This window comes from Cupressus sempervirens, chromosome 11 (genome assembly GCF_028749045.1).
Source record: "Cupressus sempervirens isolate cs-2001-9-10 chromosome 11, ASM2874904v1, whole genome shotgun sequence".
Taxonomy (NCBI): Eukaryota; Viridiplantae; Streptophyta; class Pinopsida; order Cupressales; family Cupressaceae; genus Cupressus; species Cupressus sempervirens.
This window is the reverse complement of record NC_143128.1, coordinates 556,881,488-556,899,888: the sequence shown is the minus strand read 5'-3', so window position 1 is coordinate 556,899,888 and position 18,401 is coordinate 556,881,488.

The following is an 18,401-nucleotide window of genomic DNA, read 5'->3' as shown; positions in this document are numbered from 1 at the left end:
TGAGGATTGCAACATATACTTGCATGGGAAAGGAGATCAAGCTTGTTGTTGGAAGGAGACTTGAAGTAGAGACTTCATCTACAACTAATCTGATATTGATTTTAACTTTGTTTAAGCATTGTAACAGAGGTATTCTAATCATTGTATGTTGTTAGATACTTTAGTATTTTGTAAATCTCTTGAAGCATAAATGATCATTGAATAACTTTTATTAGCTCTGTAATTAAAAATTTTCCATTGTTCTCAATAAAATTCACAACTTTTCTCAGGCTGGGTTGTTTCCCTCCATTCAAGTGTAGCAAATTATTTCATGATGTGCAGACTTTCATCATAGGAGATACCTAGGCATCTCTACGACATTCAGGAGTACTTCACCGGTGTCGTTTTGTTGAAATGTATGCTACTTCATTGAATTGTTTTTTTAGAGTTTTTTTTTTTTTTCTGGTTGCCGTATAATTTTGTTTTAGAGAATTTTACATACGTGTGTTCTTAGAAATCTTTAAAGATGAAAGCAAATTTAAATATTTTATATGATTTCCTAGATCGTTGGGCATTTTAAGCAAAATATTATATACTATGCATCCAATTTGAAGAAATTAGGTGATTTGAGAGTTGTTTGTGGAATGCTTTGTGGGTTCCACATTATATCTTCACTCTAGTCTATCCTGATTTGCCTTGACATGCATGGTCTACATAAGATTGCGTATAGGATCCTGCATAGCAAGGGGTTCTAAGGACCGTTTCTTACCTAACATTCAGGCATGCATTCATAATTTGTCGTCTGAGTAATTAGTTCCCAAAGCTCGATTGCGCAGACGTCTATTCGCTGAAAGTTCATATTCTCTTCCACTCTCTTTTAAAATGCCTAACCCCTTATTGGCTCCGCGTTACCATATTAGGGGAATTTATTTGTTATTATTGAATTTCTTCATACGTACCAGCAATTTTATTTCCAAAATTTTGAAATTTAATCAATTATTTCTCATTTTATAATAATCAGTAGTTCTAATATGTCTTGGTTGCCTCAATTTTTAATTTTCTTAGTGCAATTGAACATTGATTTTTTTGGTGATATTGTATTTCTTGTGATTAGATGAATCTAATATTGCTCATTTTTGTGTTTTTGGTTGCCTTTATAGGCTGGTTTGTTTCAGGCACTTCGCAGCATGGTTTTCAAGTCATTAGACTTTAGTTTGTAAATTTTTTGCCTCATAAAACTAGAGTGACACCATCAAATTGTCATGGTAAACCTATAAAAAGGAATACTATAGATTGGTATATGCTAGACATTTTTTTTCTCTCCTCCCAAGCTCCAAGAATGAAGCAATTATCGCATATGCACTATAGATTGGCAAACCTAGAAAGGAAGTGGATTCTTCCTCTCGCAGTGTGCTCCTTGCTATCCCTATTACTGTTGGTAGTGGCCTTAAACGTGGGATACGTATCTACCCAAAACACTCTTAGTTCTCTTTTGTCGACATTCTCACTAGGGAATGTATGTTGAGCACATCTCAAAAATTAGTGTTCGTAGAGTCCAAGATTGCCATCTCAGCCCCTTCATTGCATCCTGGGCTTGCGTACCTCATTTCAGGATCCAAGGAACAAAGGCTTTCAAAATACTTTAATTAAATAGAAAGAATGCTTCTCCCTAACCTTTGCCCCAAATTTGTTTTGCATAGAAGTCTCACTACAATTCTACAACTTTTAAACATTAGGCAGGAACTATGACGCTTCGCGTCTCTTGTTTAAATTAATAACATGATAATATTGCATGATATTTTATATGCAAGAAATATTGGATATTTAAATACTTATTATTTTAAATAAGTTTATTAGCATAAAAATTTATATTAACATGTATATTCTTACTTTATTTCTAAACACATCATTATGACCCAAATTAAACAAGAGAAATTGATGGAATTAAATCATGTGGTTGAAAACTACGTGTTTTCTAATATTCTATTTATAGTCTTGTGATGTTTATTTTCTTGATAATTTTTCTTTGTGGGTTGTTTAGTTGGCCAAGTTAGATTTCTTTTATGACGTATATTTATTCCAAGTATTATGATGCACTTGTGTTTTCTTTTAAATCTAAAAGAGCATTTATAAGTTTTTCTATGTGGTGCATTTATGTCTACTTGGGTTGGAGAACCAACTTATTTTCAGGTTGCCTATTAAGGAACTGAGTTTGATCTTTATGGGTGTTATGGTATATGACACAACTGTGTTTTATGTACTTAGGAGAGGTTCTCTACGTACATGTCTTTGGGAGTGGCTTGTAGTAGGGGTCTAAGACCCAAAGCAGTCAGTGCCAAGGTAACCTATTATAAGTTATGTAATAAGTGATAATCTAGTAATTAATATTTTGGAGAAACACACTAAAAAGATAAGTTAGAGATATTTTCCCCGCCCATGTCTTGAGTGCTTGTATAGACTAAGGATGGGAATGGGATGATGACATGATTAGGTTGCCTCGTCTTCTTGAAAGGGTTCTCTGGTTTCGTATGTGTCACGTTGAGGGTCTGGGGTTTAGAGTAACCAGTCCAAGGTAACTCAATGCTTGAGGGTCTAGGGTCTATTAAGAGACCAGTCCAAGATAACTCAAGTAGTTTGACTATGTGATGACACTCCCTAGAATGTAGCCTGACTCTCATCTATAGGTTATGTTTGTACCTCTAGTGGTGTACTTATGTTGGATGCATTTAATGTGGTTATTTAATTTCATTGATGGTGATTGGTGGTTTATGGATATTGTACTTTTGTCATATAGTCCTTGACTTGAGGTGAATATCTTTCATTGACTTTATCTTATGATTTTGGTGATTTGATATATTCTTGGTATATGTATGATGTTTGTTATGCAATGTTGGTATTAGATTGAGTGTTCTTTCTTTTGGAGTATCTTATCTTCTTGAGTAGTATGTGCTACCTTTGAGGTAGTTTTGGCTTTTAGGATTCCTATTCTAGAAATTCTTTATGTTTGATTGGCCCTTTGTGGATTGTTCATTATCTTCCCTATATGGGGGAGTAGAAGCTTGACTAGGTAACCATGCGGTTGGGAGGTAGTGTCTTCTTACCATTTGGGTCCCCCTCACATTTTCAGTTGTTGGATGTTCGGTGACGCAATTGTATTTTGTTAAATTCTTATTTCTTATCTCAGAGACTTCTTTTCAATTGATGTATATATGTTATCATGTATTCTGATGTATTGTATCTATTCTCAAATACCTTGCGACATGTGTAATGGATGTACTTTCATTGTATTAGTTATACTTATGCATTTTCTTATGTAATTATGCATTTATTATTTCTTTATGTTCATGAGTCATTGTACTTGAAACTTAAACTAATTAATTTAAATTTATTAAATGTATTTATAATTGCTTATGTGTATTTGATGTGTATGTTTATATTACTCCTACAATAATGTTTTCTTGATTTTGTCAAACCTAAAAAAAAAAAAAGTTAATTAAACATTGTAACATAATAGGTTTATTTCTCTTAGGTTCCCAAGTGGGGTGTTACACGACACTTGAATGCTCTAACACTTGGTCATGCATAAACCTTTGTGTTGTTACTTGACTTCTATATAACTATTTTCTCAACTCTTGATAACTTATCAGTATGCTCAATCTTCATTGTATTTCTTGGCTCATACTATATTGCTCAGCTCATATCTATGCTCAGTCTCTACTGAATGCTTGAAAATCATTGTTCTTCTTGGTATAAGTGTTGTATGCTTGACCTTTACTAGATAACTCGATTGAAGTGACAACCTTAATTGTAATCTTGCCTAGTAAATAACTTGCAAACGACTAACTATTTGGACACTAATTGACAACATAGGCTTAGAAATCAACAATGTTATCAAGATGAAACAAATTGGTAAAAGGGCTACAAAGCTTGTAGCACAATTTCAAATGTTACAAGTGTAGATGTCATTAGAGAAAAAGGTCAACATGTTAATACTCAATACAACCAGTAGAGTTCTAGAATCCATATGAGGCTATTATTCCCTTGTCATAAATCACAATGGAAGTATTGACCATTTTTCCAATAATCTTCCCCTCAATGTTAAATGAGAGAATTTGAATCTATGACCAAGATCTTATACCAATTGTCACAAGTGTGGTTGTTATTGCACCAAAAGATCAATTGTCAATGTCTGATATATCTACTAAACCTATAGGATTCATGGGAGGCTTTTATTCCCTTTCCATGAACCCAAAAGGGAGCTCCAACCATTTTGCCAATAGGAAATATCTATTGCATTAAAGATAAATGTAAGAATTTTTGTTTTCTATCTCAATGCAATGGAATATGGGAAGATGAAATTGAGATATAATTTTAAAAAACAAACAAAAAAGAGGATTCTATATTACTAAATAATAATGAGGAAAAAAATGGTGAAATAAAAAAGTTGGTGGAAATTGAATAGGTTTTTATAGACTAGAACTGGGAAGAAGATAAAAAGGATATGGTAGTCTAGAAACAGGTGAAAGAAAAATAAATTGATAAACCAAAAGTAGGGAAAAAAACAAAAAAGTATATGGTAGACCAGAATCAAGTGAAAGACAAAACTAATTTGATAGATTATATGCAAGCAAAGGACAAAAAATGATTGATGAATTGGAGACCTTCTCACATTCATTCAAGGCATTTTATCTTTCAATATAGATTAATTTTCTTATAATAAAGTAGGGCATTGAGATAAAGAGTGTATAAGTCAGAAAAGGAATCGTGATTTTACTATCTAAGATGTTATCATTATAATAAGTTTGGACATAAGTTAATTTAGTGGAAAAGTGGAATTAATATAAGAAAAGATATCAAGAACTCTAGTAGATTAAAAGTGAATAGAAATGTTAAGAAATTCAATGGATATTTCTATTGTTGCAATAGAGATGGACATAGAAAGGTTGAATGCAATATAAATATCAATATTAGGAATAATGAAACTGCAAAAAAAAAAGTATGTGGTTTTTTATAACTATAACATGACAAGACATATTGGCAGTATTCTACAAAAGTATTGATAAACATGATGATTGCTTGATGATTGTAGGAGACTTCAAAAAAGGAACATGAAACATTGGATATTGTTTCCTCCTTTGTTAAATGACTCAAACTACAAGGTCTAAGGGGGAGTTTTTAAGTGAATATATTTCCCTCCTTGAGGTTAGATGTGAAGTATAACCCCACCAAGAAAATAAGGTATGAAAAGTATTCCAAATATTAGATATCTAATTTGTGGTCTGAAAATGTGAATGAATGGTTTTGTAAATTATGTAGTGGTTGTTTGGTTGTGCATAGATTATTCATACTAAGTTGTGTTTAATCATGGTTTGAAAAATGATATGCATTTGGATTGCTTGGATAATAGTTTTGTTGATTGTTGAAGATTCTTTGATAGATTTATGGATATGATGAGTTTGTGGATTTAGTTTCCTCATATGAAAATTGATTAGTTTCAAGATAATGTTATCTTGTGTGTTAATAAGAATCTCTGCTACATAGAAGAGGTTCTGTCTAAAATTGTTTGGATAACTCTATTATACTATGAGACTACTACTTGGTAGAATGAATGAGTATTATTAAGACTCTAAAGGATACTAGAACTACATGGATTGAATTTGTGACAAAAATCTTTGTCAATAAAGGGAAAGCTAAAGACAAGGGCAAAAGAATTTAAGAAATATGTCTACAATGGCTTCTTCCTCAATTAAATATGAAAAGAATATCAAAGAATGAATCTGAAGAGGTTTTTTCTTTTCTTTGGTGATTATTTCAAATGACAATGGAGAAGAAGAGAAAAAAAGGTGTTGATGAACAAAAGGGAATTGTAGAAGTTAATTCTCGAGTTGTGTTAGTAATAAGGTGTATGTTTACTCTTTTATCTCATCATATCAATATGATATATCAATTGAAAATATTCTTACCATGTGAATTATTCAAGTGGACTAAAGATTGTTGGAGTTAAGTGTGATAATATGATCAAGATACTTTTGACTAAGAGGAGATTGGGATTGCTTCTCCTTCTTCTTCTAGCTCGGTACATCAAAATGGTGCATTTGTCAAGAGGATCTTGTTTAACTTATTTTTATTTTGGATTGATGTTAGTAGCTATTATCAAAGTAGTAAGGAAACTTGCAGTAAAAAATATAACTATTTCCACATAACCCATAATAGATCTGAAATATGAATGCAATTAAAATCCACATGCAAGAGAATAGACAACATACCCACAAAAATGTGACACAAGATATATCTTGGGAAATCCTCATTGCGGGAAAAAACCCAGCCTCCAAAGACATCCATCACCATGTATTATTCAACAAAAAACACCATCGTATTATTCAACAAAAAACACCATTGTAATACAATTAGTGAAGCCTTCAATGCCATAGCCACAACCAAGAAATCCATGTGAACAAGCATGAATCCAAACATCCCATGTCATGCTTTCAACCTTCACAAATTCTCCCTTGACTAACCTGTTAGGCCTTGTCTTGATCGACTTTTTTTTTTTGCCTTTTTTTTTCCCTTGTATCTACAACTACCCTTGTGGTTGCATATATAGTAGCAAGTCCCACAAACCCACCAAGTGGTATTACATAAACCATCTGCTAAAACCATGTGGTACTTAACCCATTGACCCCACATTTAATTTTTTCCCCCAATATTAAATATTTACATCAAATATTATCACAATGTTACAATACAACTCATCAAGAATATTCCTTGGAAATTTCTACATGTTGCACATCCACCTAGGTGCTCTTGGTACAACATTACATATTAAAATAAAATACACTATAACAATATTATGCAATGTGTGCGACACACATACTCTCAACAAAAGTGGTTGAAGGGTAGGTATGGTTTTATGCACTTGTCCTTAGTGTAAAAGGGGGGACAAAGTTAATAAAAATGTTTATTTGATAATGTATTTAAGAATGTTTTGATTATTTTAGTAAGGGGGTAAATGATGATTATCATTTGCATGAAACATTACTTTGTGGTTGTTTATCATCAATGACAAAGGGAGAGGTTGTTGAAACAAGTGTTTGGTTGTCTATTGTTATTGATGTCAAACACTCTAGTTTGATGGTGTTTTCTCGAATAATGTAGTATGAATGTATTTGTTGCTGACATATTTAAGTATGTCTAAAGAAGGAAGGTTGTCTAGAAGATGGTAGTTGGTCTCGAAGTAGCAAGGTTGTGTTAATACTACATAATAGTGAAAGACAATGGAAAACAAGTGTATTTGAAGATCACATGAGAGCATTCAAAATTATAGAACAATGAAATGTATGTGAACTTAATGGAGTAATATTAGTTAGTGCTTTAAGATAAGCTATATTCTTATGTTTGCAAGTATGTATCTTAGTAACAACATGACATGTGTCTATAGTTGAAGATGACAAATATTTAGTTTGTTTGTTTTCGAAAGGTTATTGCTTTGGAAATCAAGGTTTAATATGTAGGGATGTGACTTGAAGTGTATTCAATTTTTGGTATTAATTGTAGTAGTTTTTAGTGATCTAGAAATTGTCTTTGTTGATCAAGAAACAATATTCAGAGTTATCATGTATTGTAATTTGGGTCAATCTGTGGTCTAGTCCAAAAATGTGGTGTGATGGTTTTTGACATGATTTTTTGGCAAGTGATATGAATTTTGACATGGCATGTAGATCTCACCATGTTGTGTGGGCATCCAAGTATGGCTAGCATGTATTATTGTTCTTCAGGAAGGGTGTTACTATACATTTGAGATGGCTATAGAAGTTGTTCTAGTAACTATGGATTTAGTATTGGGATATGTACAACGTGTTCATGAAGTCTTTCTCTCCTTGAGTGGATTATGCTTCATGTTTTTGGTTTGGGTATTATATTTAATGTTTATCTATTATTCAGATGGGTTTGTGTTATGTGTGAAAAATGTATTGAATGTATGTCTCTTGTCTAGTTGGGTACATATTATGAGTAACATATATTTTAGTCTAGATAATTTTGGCATGGTAGCTTCTTGTATTTTTTTGTGGACATGGCTGACTTGTAACTAAATTGTAATATAATTTTTCCATGGCTAATCTTGTTGTAAATTCAAATGATCTATCTTATATATAAGTACAATGTTTGATTTGGAAAAATGTAAGTGTATATGGTAAGCGAGTACACAAAGATCTATAATCTAAGTCTAGGAAGAGAAAAATTTCAGAGAAGAAAATATAATAACACTTTGTTCCTAAGGTTGACATTATTGTGTAGATCATATGCATTATCTAAAGAATTTATCTTTAACTATTGTGAATAATTATATGCACCTTGTCCCTAGGAAAGTGTGTCTTTATTGTATAATTTATTTTCTATATCTTTCAATATAGGCAGTGAGCCTCTATTTAAAAGTTAGGAGTAATGAGATCCTATCTATATTAAATTTTGTTTTGGAAGTGAGTCTCTATAAGAAAGTTTAGGCTAGTGATATCCTACTATCTTTGTAATCGGACTATATACATTACTGAATTATCTTTGTAGGAAAGTTAGGCAAGTTATCACCATATTTTTTCACAATTTGGCTTTTCAACATATAAAAAACTTAGTGTTCATGTGTTATTATTTTTAAAGTTTATTGTTCTCTTAATAAGCTATGTGGTGGGCTATATTGATAGTTTTCTCATCTTGAGAATATAAGTAAGTATCACATTTTAAATCATTTTATTTATCATATAATATTTTTCACTCTTAATAATCTATGTCGATTGCCTATCTAACTAACCTAGATTGCTTATGTAAATGAAATTATCTTTCATACATATGATAGGAATTCACTAAAATTTTAGTCCTTCTCTATTGATATTATAGCTATTATGTTTTATTTTTTATACACTTATTTTAGTTTTAGTTAAGGTTTAGATCTAATGAGCTTAAGTATTGGCTCATATATTATGTCATGTTCTATAGGTCATGTTTCTAGGTGTTCTTGGTAGTTTGTTCATAAACTTTGGTTCTTAGATACTTTAGGATAGTATGTTGAACTTTATCTCATGGACCTTGATATTATACTTTTAATTATCTATTATTGATAATAAACACTCTTTTATGGTTAATATATAATATATGTGTGAATGTTGTGTGTGTTAGTTTAATTATGGACTGGAAAATAGTTAATCTAGTAATGAATGAACATATATGTATTTCATGTATTATGCCTATTGATATTTATAATATATAAAGATTTAAGGTAGCAATTATCAAGAATGACACTCAAGAAAGTCACGCCTTATAAGACTAAATCCATGTAGCTTAGCGAGGATCAACTTTTGAAGAATTCCAAGGGTAAACTGGTCACAAATAATTTTGAGAAAGTTAAATGGTTACTATTAATGTAGAATCAATCTAGGAGATAGTGGAATCCATATCTACTCTTTATGTTGTTTTAGATTATGGTAAAAAAAAGTTTTGAAGGGACCCCGAAACCCTTTAACAAATCAAAAAAGATAAAGCATTAACAACCACTAGGAGAAGCAGTCTTGAAACCTACTAAAAAGTAGCATCAAAATCAGGTTTTACAGGGACCTGAAACCACAACCAGAGTCCAAAAAAGTACCCAAGTAATACAAGGACCTGGTTTCACCTTGGAATGCTAACCAGATCAATTTTTAGATTTATCCGGAGTAGAAGCAAGAGGTTTCACCTTGGTTTGTTGATCTATTTTGCTGCTTCTAGTCACTACCTCCTTATGCCCTTTTTGTTGAAGCAGGAGAAAATCATGCTTTTGTTCTCTAACATAATTCCTAACAATATCCAATTTATGAATACTATTCATCCCCCTAATTTACCTAGTAATGATTTTCATATCTATTTTTTAGGGGTAAAATCCAGAATAGTTGCATACCTACCATCAACAATATTTTGCATACTTTCTAACTCTCTAGTTTTCTTAGTGGGTCTTCTTCCGGGTTTGTCCGGGGAACCAACATTCAATTTCACCTTGGATTGTTGTACTGCTCTTTTTCCAAATTTATCTAGAGAAGAAATAGGAGGTTTCACCTTGGTTTGCTGATCTATTTTGTTGCTTCTAGTCTCTACCCCCTTAGTTATGCTCTTTATTTCAACTCTTTTTCTTTAGTTTAGTGCTTTGAGTTTTCTCCTTTTTCTTTCACAATATCAAGGGGAGGAGGTTCATCCATAGGAAAGTCATTATCAGCTTGAGATAACACCTGGATCTCCCTGGACTGAGAAAAAGGAAGATCTCCCTTCTCAAATTTATTTCTAGCTTCAGCCAAGATTTCACCTTCCTCTAGCACGATTTTGTCTTCTAAATCCCTCCATTGATCTTCTATCCTTTGATAAATAATGATTTGTTTGGATAGATTTGCCAGATCATCAATTCTTTGTTTAGGCATTATGGTATTTGATTGTAAACCATGTCCTTCTTTCTCAGAGTTTTCTTTCTCAAGAGAAGGTTCTAAAACCACCTCAGCATGTGGGGCTTTAGAATCTTCATTTTTCTTTTGTTCTTGGCGATGATCTTCTTTGGGTTTCCATACTTTCTTTTGCTGGATCTTGGTCTTTTTCTCATCCGAAACACTGCTAGGATGATTTTTTACTTTTGGAGGGACAGTTTTTAACCAGATGCCCTTGTTTCTTACAAGCATAGCAAGAGTTAGGTAGATCTTCAAAAATAATTCCTTGATTTTTTTTTAACAAGCTTAGATATTAGTTCCATCTTTTTTGGGAGATGATTCAGGTCTGCCACTTTAACATAAAGTATGGCACTTTGAAGTTTGGTTCTAGAAGCCGTAGCATTATCCAATGCCACAAGTTCACCAAAAGAACTGGCAATACCCTTAAAAATGTCCACATGCCAAAATTCTAAAGGAAGACCAGGAAGTCTAGCCCAAATGGGAGTGGTTAAGAAAAAAGAATATGAAAGATCCAAGTTAGGCTCCCATTTTTTAATAGTGAGAGAGAATTTTCCAAAAGACCATGGTCCTCCACAAAGAACCATATTCATGTCTTCATTACAGTTGAAGATAAATGAGAAGAAACCATTTGACATTGGTGCAATATCTGCTTCTCCTCAAATAGTCCATTTCATTTTAACCATTTTTCTAAGAGATTCAAGATCTGGTCTTGCCCCTAAATTTTTTCCCACTAGGGTGAAATCCATGGAAGACACTAAAAAATCAACTAAAGGATTAGGAATAAAAACTTGAAACTCACCTTTCTCCCAACAAGACTTAGTAGTCACTGGCAGGAAAAGAGATTTTCTAGTAGGTTTCTTGCCAAATAGAGAAGACCAAGACGTCAGCCCTTCTGAGGACTTTTCCTTGTTAGAATCAACATTATCTTTCTCCTTCTCGAGGTCCTGCCCTAACACATGAAAAGTAGAAGGGGAATCCAATGGGGGGACATGAACCCCACAAAAAGGATTAGGTTCACACGAAGCCTTTCCTTTATCCACACCGGCCAAAGATTCAGACCCAACATTCTTCTCAGAACCCCCTATAGTTCCTCCAGGGTATATACCTCCTGCCAGATTCGCTTCGACTAGTTTCTCGCTTGCTTGCGAACTAGCAAAATCAAAAACTGATAGAGCACCCATACCCTCATATTTGGGCCTAGATATTTTGTAGGGGACACAAACCACACAAAAAGGATCAGATTCACATGAAGCCTTTCCATTTTCCACACCAGCCAAAGACTTTGACCCAACATTCTTCTCGGAACCCCCTACATATCCTCCAAGGTCTGTACCTCCTGCCAGATTCTCTCTGACCAATTTCCTGCTTGCCTGCGAACCAGCTAATTCTAATTCTAATAAAGCGCCCAAAAAGGATAAACACTCGTTACCATCCATATCTTTCTAGACATTGTCTAGTTGTAGATTATGTTATCTACTCTTTATGTTGTTGAACAAGTCTGTTGTTCCTCATCTTGTGGATAGTTTCATCCTCCTTTATAGTGTTTTAATAACTCTAATCCACTTATTTCTTTGTCATTGATCTTTTAGGGTTTAGTTAGTTAGTGAGAGTATTATGTTATAAATAAGTAGCCAAACTTCCTTAGAAGCTAACTCAGATAGATAGATTGAAGTTTTATGTAATAACATCTTTGTTTTCAATACAATTTCAATTATTTTATGAAACAACTTGCAATCAACACCTCTTGCAAGTATAGAGCAATTATATTATGAGTATATAAGCATATAATCAATCTCTAAATACTCACTCAAGGGGGTCACTAGTGAGTAGCTCCTTTTAACTTTACCAGTACATTACTTCATCTTTACTTACAAATTTTGAGTTTTATCTATTCCTAACGCCATTGGAAGTGATTTCATGTGAGAGTTCCTACAACCAAAGGTAGACAAAGTAGTTCATGTATGCACATCCTTAACTCTATTGTAGTATGTTCAATTTTAGTATTTCCCTTTCAACATTTCTTTTCTGAAGTTATAGGTTAACATGGAGTTGGTAGGAACTTAGTGCACATATAGTGCAAACCCATTTCAAGTTTTCCCACCCTAGGTTGACAAGTAAATGAGTTGTCATAAAGTGAAAGATAGTTGTTAAGTTTGGATGTCCAATCCCTTAGTTGAGTTATACAACCGACTTATTCATCTATTTGAGAAGTCAAGCTTTTGAAATCATTTCTAGGGATGGTTTCAAGCTAAGGACCTATTGTAGTCATGAGTTAAATTTTTAGTTCATTTTATATTATTTTAAGTTTTCTTCATTTTAGTCATTTTTCAAGTTTCATTTCAACCTAAGTTTGTCCAAACTCATCAATATGCATGCATAGAAGGAGAAAAGATCCCTTACTAACTACCTTTAAAATTAGTTAGGAGAGATTTGTGTTAACCAAGAAGAGGAATAATAAAAAGAAGAGAACCCTTATGTTGATGTTGTGCCAAATTTAGTGCCCTCTTCATTTTCATCAGAAGAAGAACCAAATAGTATAAATATCTTTGAAGATACACTTGACCCTATACCATCAATTAGAAGCACTCCAATTTAATGAAGGTTTAGCACCTATTTAATGTGAGATCGTCAATCTCCTCTTCTCTTTCATCTCTTCCCTATTTCGTCCTTCCTCCTAGATGAAAATGGGGTAAAACATAGTACATCCTCTTTAAAGCTCCTATTTTCATGGTGTTAAGCTTGAGGTAGGATCTATTTCCCCTAGGTCCTTCCTTCCACTCATATATCCACTTGGAATTTTATCCTTGCACTGAAATGGGATTTGCTCAGAATATGGACCTGATTTTAGGATTTTGAGACCTATTTTGGAGCCTCAAGACAACCCTAGGTTTGTGCAGCTGATCATCAGGGGTGTAGTTCACCCCTGACCAATTAGGAGAAAAATTCACCCATGATGGGCTAATCAGGGCACAATTTTACCTTGATGAAGCCCTATTTTGGCTCCCCTCTTTGGGTCTTGTGTTCCAAGATGTTTGGGTGTTGACTTCTAGGTTGGTCAGCCTGTCAAAGTTAGTTAATTTTGAGCTTTATATAAACCCTTATGTTTGGTCCATTTCTCATCCATGATTCATGTCTCCAAGCACTCTAGCATCCAAGCTCTCAAGCATTCAATTTCTCAAGTGTTCTTCAAGCATTCAAGGCATTCAAGCTTCCTCTATTAAAGATCAAGGATTAATCAATTCAAGCTGTTGAAGGAGTTTATGCTAGATCTTCTATTGCATTTTCAACATTCAAAATCTCCCTTCATATATTCAAGGTCCTTTTTTATATCTTCTACATGATTTACAAAGATAGATTTCAAGCACATACATTCAAGAAGGTTTTGGTTTCATTTTGACTTCCTTTCTAGTTGAAATTGAGTCAAAGCTATCACATTAACATACTTGATTACATTCCAAATTTAAGAGCATATTCATATATTTACATTGCTTCATGTTAGATCTATCACTACTACTTTCTAACATTCCATTTTAATTGTTTTAATTCAAGCTTAATTCCTAAATTGGGGTTTGATCGAGGCAACCCCACAAACAAAAAACAAACAATCTTTTTGTTGTTGTTGCAAGTTTTAGATCCCAAATTGATGAACAGGTTGTAGATTGGAGTACTCTTTTCATTATTTAGTAGAATTAAAAAAATAGAATTAGTGTTGAACATCATCATCAGGGCTGCACTACACCTCTGATGACTTATTTTACCCCTAAAGCACTAATTTGCCTAGACTAAATGCCAAAAGATTTATGGGTTTTGTCTGTCTCACAGATTTTATCCTAGATCTCAAGTTATAACAACTTATGACATCATTAGAAAACAAATTTTTAGGTTTGTGTTCCATTAGTTATTATCTAATAAAGACCAAGGATTAATGAATTCAAGCTATTGAAGGAGTTTATGCTAGATCTTCTATTGCATTTTCAACATTCAAGATCTCCCTTCATATATTCAAGGTCCTTTTATATATCTTCTACATGATCTACAAAGATACATTTCAAGCACATATATTCAAGAAGGTTTTGGTTTCAATTTGATTTCCTTTCTAGTTGAAATTGAGTCAAAGCTATCACATCAACATACTTGATTACATTCCAAATTTAAGAGCATATTCATATATTTACATTACTTAATGTTAGACCTATCACTACTACTTTCTAACATTCTATTTTAATTATTTTAATTCAAGGTTAATTCCTAAACTGGGGTTTGACTAAGGCAACCCCCCCAAACAACAAACAAACAATCTCTTTTTTTTTTTTTGCAGGTTTCATATCCCGAATTGATGAATAAGTTGCAGATTGGAGTACCCTTTTCACTATTTAGCAAAATTACAAAATTAAAATTAGTGTCGAACATCATCATCAGAGTTGCACTGCATCCTTGATGACTTATTTTACCCCTAAAGCACCAATTTTCCTAGACAAATTGCCAAAAGATTTATAGGATTTGTTTGCCTCATAGATCTTATCCTGGATCTCAAGTTATAACAACCTTTGACATCAATAGAAAACAAAATTTTAGGTTTGTGTTCCATTAGTTATTATCTCTTTCTTTCTATTTCCATACTTTTCATTTCAGATTTGATATATTTACATATCTTTAGATAAATCCTCTTAAGGTGGGGGTGAGAGGGAAATCAATCTGAGTCATTCACTCTTCTTTTGTCATTTCTTACTTCCTTTAGCATCAACCTAATCTAATCACATGGGGCAAATCTCAGTATTCCACATTTATTTATGTAGGGTTGGCTTGCTTCCTTTTTCCTACCCTAGATTTATTGGTGAACTCGATGAATTCTTTGCATTGGGTTTTCACCATTTATTGTTGAACCCAATTTATGTCTTCTTTTCTTGGAGTTAGATCCTTCTTTCTTTTTCATATTCTTTTGCATACATCTTTCATTGTGAAGATTTTGGTGTATGGTTATTTTTTCCAATATAGTATTTCTTGCATCTCTTTATAGCACTTATGATGTTTATGAGAGTTTTATGCATTTTATAGTGTCTATGTTTCTTCATGCTCTTCTTGCTTATTCTATTACAAGGATAACACATATACCTTTTCCTTCTTTCAAGATTACAATTAGATCTTTCTGTACTTGGCTTATTACATCTTTGGATTATGTGGGAACCTTAGTTGAGGATGCACATATCCTCCTTCTCCTAGCACTTCTTCTACATATGTTCAAGTTAAAACTTTAGTTCACAATAAGGATGTTTATACCTTCCTCGAGGAGCCTATTTCTCCTCCTATTACTCCTAATGGGGGAAAGTATAAGGCCCCTTTTATTCCTCCTTTTGTTGTTGTTCCTTACACTGCATTTTCACATGATCCCAATGACAGATCCCCTCTTATTAAAGATCTGACAAATAACTATCCTAAAGGTTATCACATGGTTGTTGAATAGGGTTACACCAGCTTAGGACTTGGAATTAATGATTAGGGTCTTAAAAAGCCTATACATGTGTCTTCTAAATTGACTAAACATGGTCTTGGATATTCTCCTTCTAATATAGTGAAAGAATATTCCAAGTATCCTCCTCTATAATCTCGATCTTGATTCCTAATAATCGTTGAGACTTGGCTTTAAAGGTGTATATTCAAGTGGTCATTATTGAACCGAAGAAAAATCCTATACCTCTTGAGGATTTCTTTTTTGTGTATTCATGTCCCTTTCATTACAATGATATTCATAACATTGTTGATTCTTCTCCTTTTCAATTTTATCTTAAAGAAAAGGCTTCAATGGGTATTATGCCTTATACATGTGAGGTATTACAATTTTTGCATGATTTCACTTAGTCTTTATTCTCACCTATTGGAGTAGATTGCCTACTATCTTGTATAACGTGTACTAGGAATCTCCCAATAGGTTTTCTTTCCTTGTCCTTCATTGGGGGCAAGGTTTCATTCGTCCTTTTGAGATCCTTTCCTCTTTCTTTCTATGAGTTTTTCCTTGAGACCTTATGAGAGAAGAATATGTTTCTATATCTTCTACATTCACATTTGTTCTTGTGCATGATGCCTTGTCCCTATGAGATTCTCTCTAGACATATAGTGGGTTTTTCTTTTTCTTTTTTTGTAGTTTGATATGGTTTATGGAACATTTGTATCTATAGCATGGTATTATATTTCTCTTGGTGGAGATTAGATGTTGGTGCTTTGTGCATGACTATTAGTTTTTTCTTATGACTCATTCTTATGTTCTTCAAGACTTGGTTGTATAATCTACTATGTATTTCCTTTCTCGTCTCATGCTTAGGTAGCAAGATCCTTTGTATATTCTTTGTCTTTTCTCTATGGCTCTACTTTCTTTAAGATTACATGGAATTTGTTCAATACATGAAATTATTCTCTTCTTTATGGAAACTTTATCTTGACTATGGATTCTCTCTTTTGCAAGAGGTGCATGTCCTAGTTCATCACCTCTGCTTTATCAATTAAATCTTTGTTCATTGAGTACATTTTCCCTTGGTTGAAAATTGTTAGTCTTCATCTAAGGATCCCTATTTCACACACACACACACATATGGGGAGTTGAATAGGTGCATTCTTGTTCCCTTCTTCTCTAAGATGTCATCTTAATCTAGAACTCCTCTAAAGTGAATGTCTTGTTATAAATATTTCTTCTTTTTGAGGATCCTTTTTCCATAAGCGACATATCTTTTTCACAATTGTTATGTTCTTATATTAGAAGTCATGACTCTTCACTATGAACATAGTTTTCATTGTTTATAAAAGGATATCTTCTTTTTGTGTAAGAAGGTATCCTCATTCTCTTCCTTCTCATACCTGTTTGACATTGGCATGATAAGGAGGGGGGCATATATATGCCCTCCTTGTACATAGTTTCTCTTGGATGGAGTAGAAAATATGGATTCTAAGCATGGCTTGGAGTACTTTAGCCCTATATTCTAGGTATGTTTTCTAATTCATTCCCAAATCTATGCATTTTTTACTTCATCCCTCTTTTGCACACACAATTACATATGCTAAATATCATAATGGTAATGCAGACAAACTTGTTAGATCTCATTCATGGGTAAAGCATCCAAATACATATATGTTAAATCTTATATTTAGGTAACACATAACAACTTGGTAAGTCCCAATATAGTTAAGGCATTCAAACACAACATGCTTAGTCCCATACATAGGTATAAATCCATCTTTTACATAGGACCATGCCATGGTAATATGATGAATGTTGATCTATGGATGGAACTTTGGTGGGTTGTGTAGACACTTAAAATTGTCCTAAACACTATATTAATTGATTTAATATCTCCCTTGACACTATAATTATTGATTTATTAATTAATTATATTTTCCATATTCTTCTACTTATTTAATTAAATAGTTTCATTTTCCTAATGTATTTAAATTTAATTTAAATGTATCCCCTCTAATGTATTAAATTTATTTAATACATAGTGCTCTATAAATCCCCTTTTAAATAAATTCTTATTTATTTAATCCCCTCCACTTTACTAAATTCTTTAATTCTGTGATTAAGTTAAATCCTATTTTATTTAATCATAATCCCATCTTAAAACCTAGTCTACACCCATCACTCTTATTCTTCTAAGCTTACCTACTACTTAATTCCACTTTATTATCCTAAACACCTTTCTAATCACCTTTTAGCTCCTAAGTGTTTTCTCACACATGTGTGAGAAGCTCATGATCCAATAAAACTTCCACTTCATTTACACCTCTTACACCTTTGTCCCCCACTCCTTCCCCTAAGGTTGCTCACACATATGTGAGCACACCTTGAGCCTCTCAATCATAAAGGCTCTTTTTGACTTTCACATGGCTTATCCTTTAGCCCATGTGTCTCCCTTGTGGCACCTATGTGGATGTCACATAGATGCCACCTCCCCAAGGCCTCTCTCAAACCTAGATAAATAG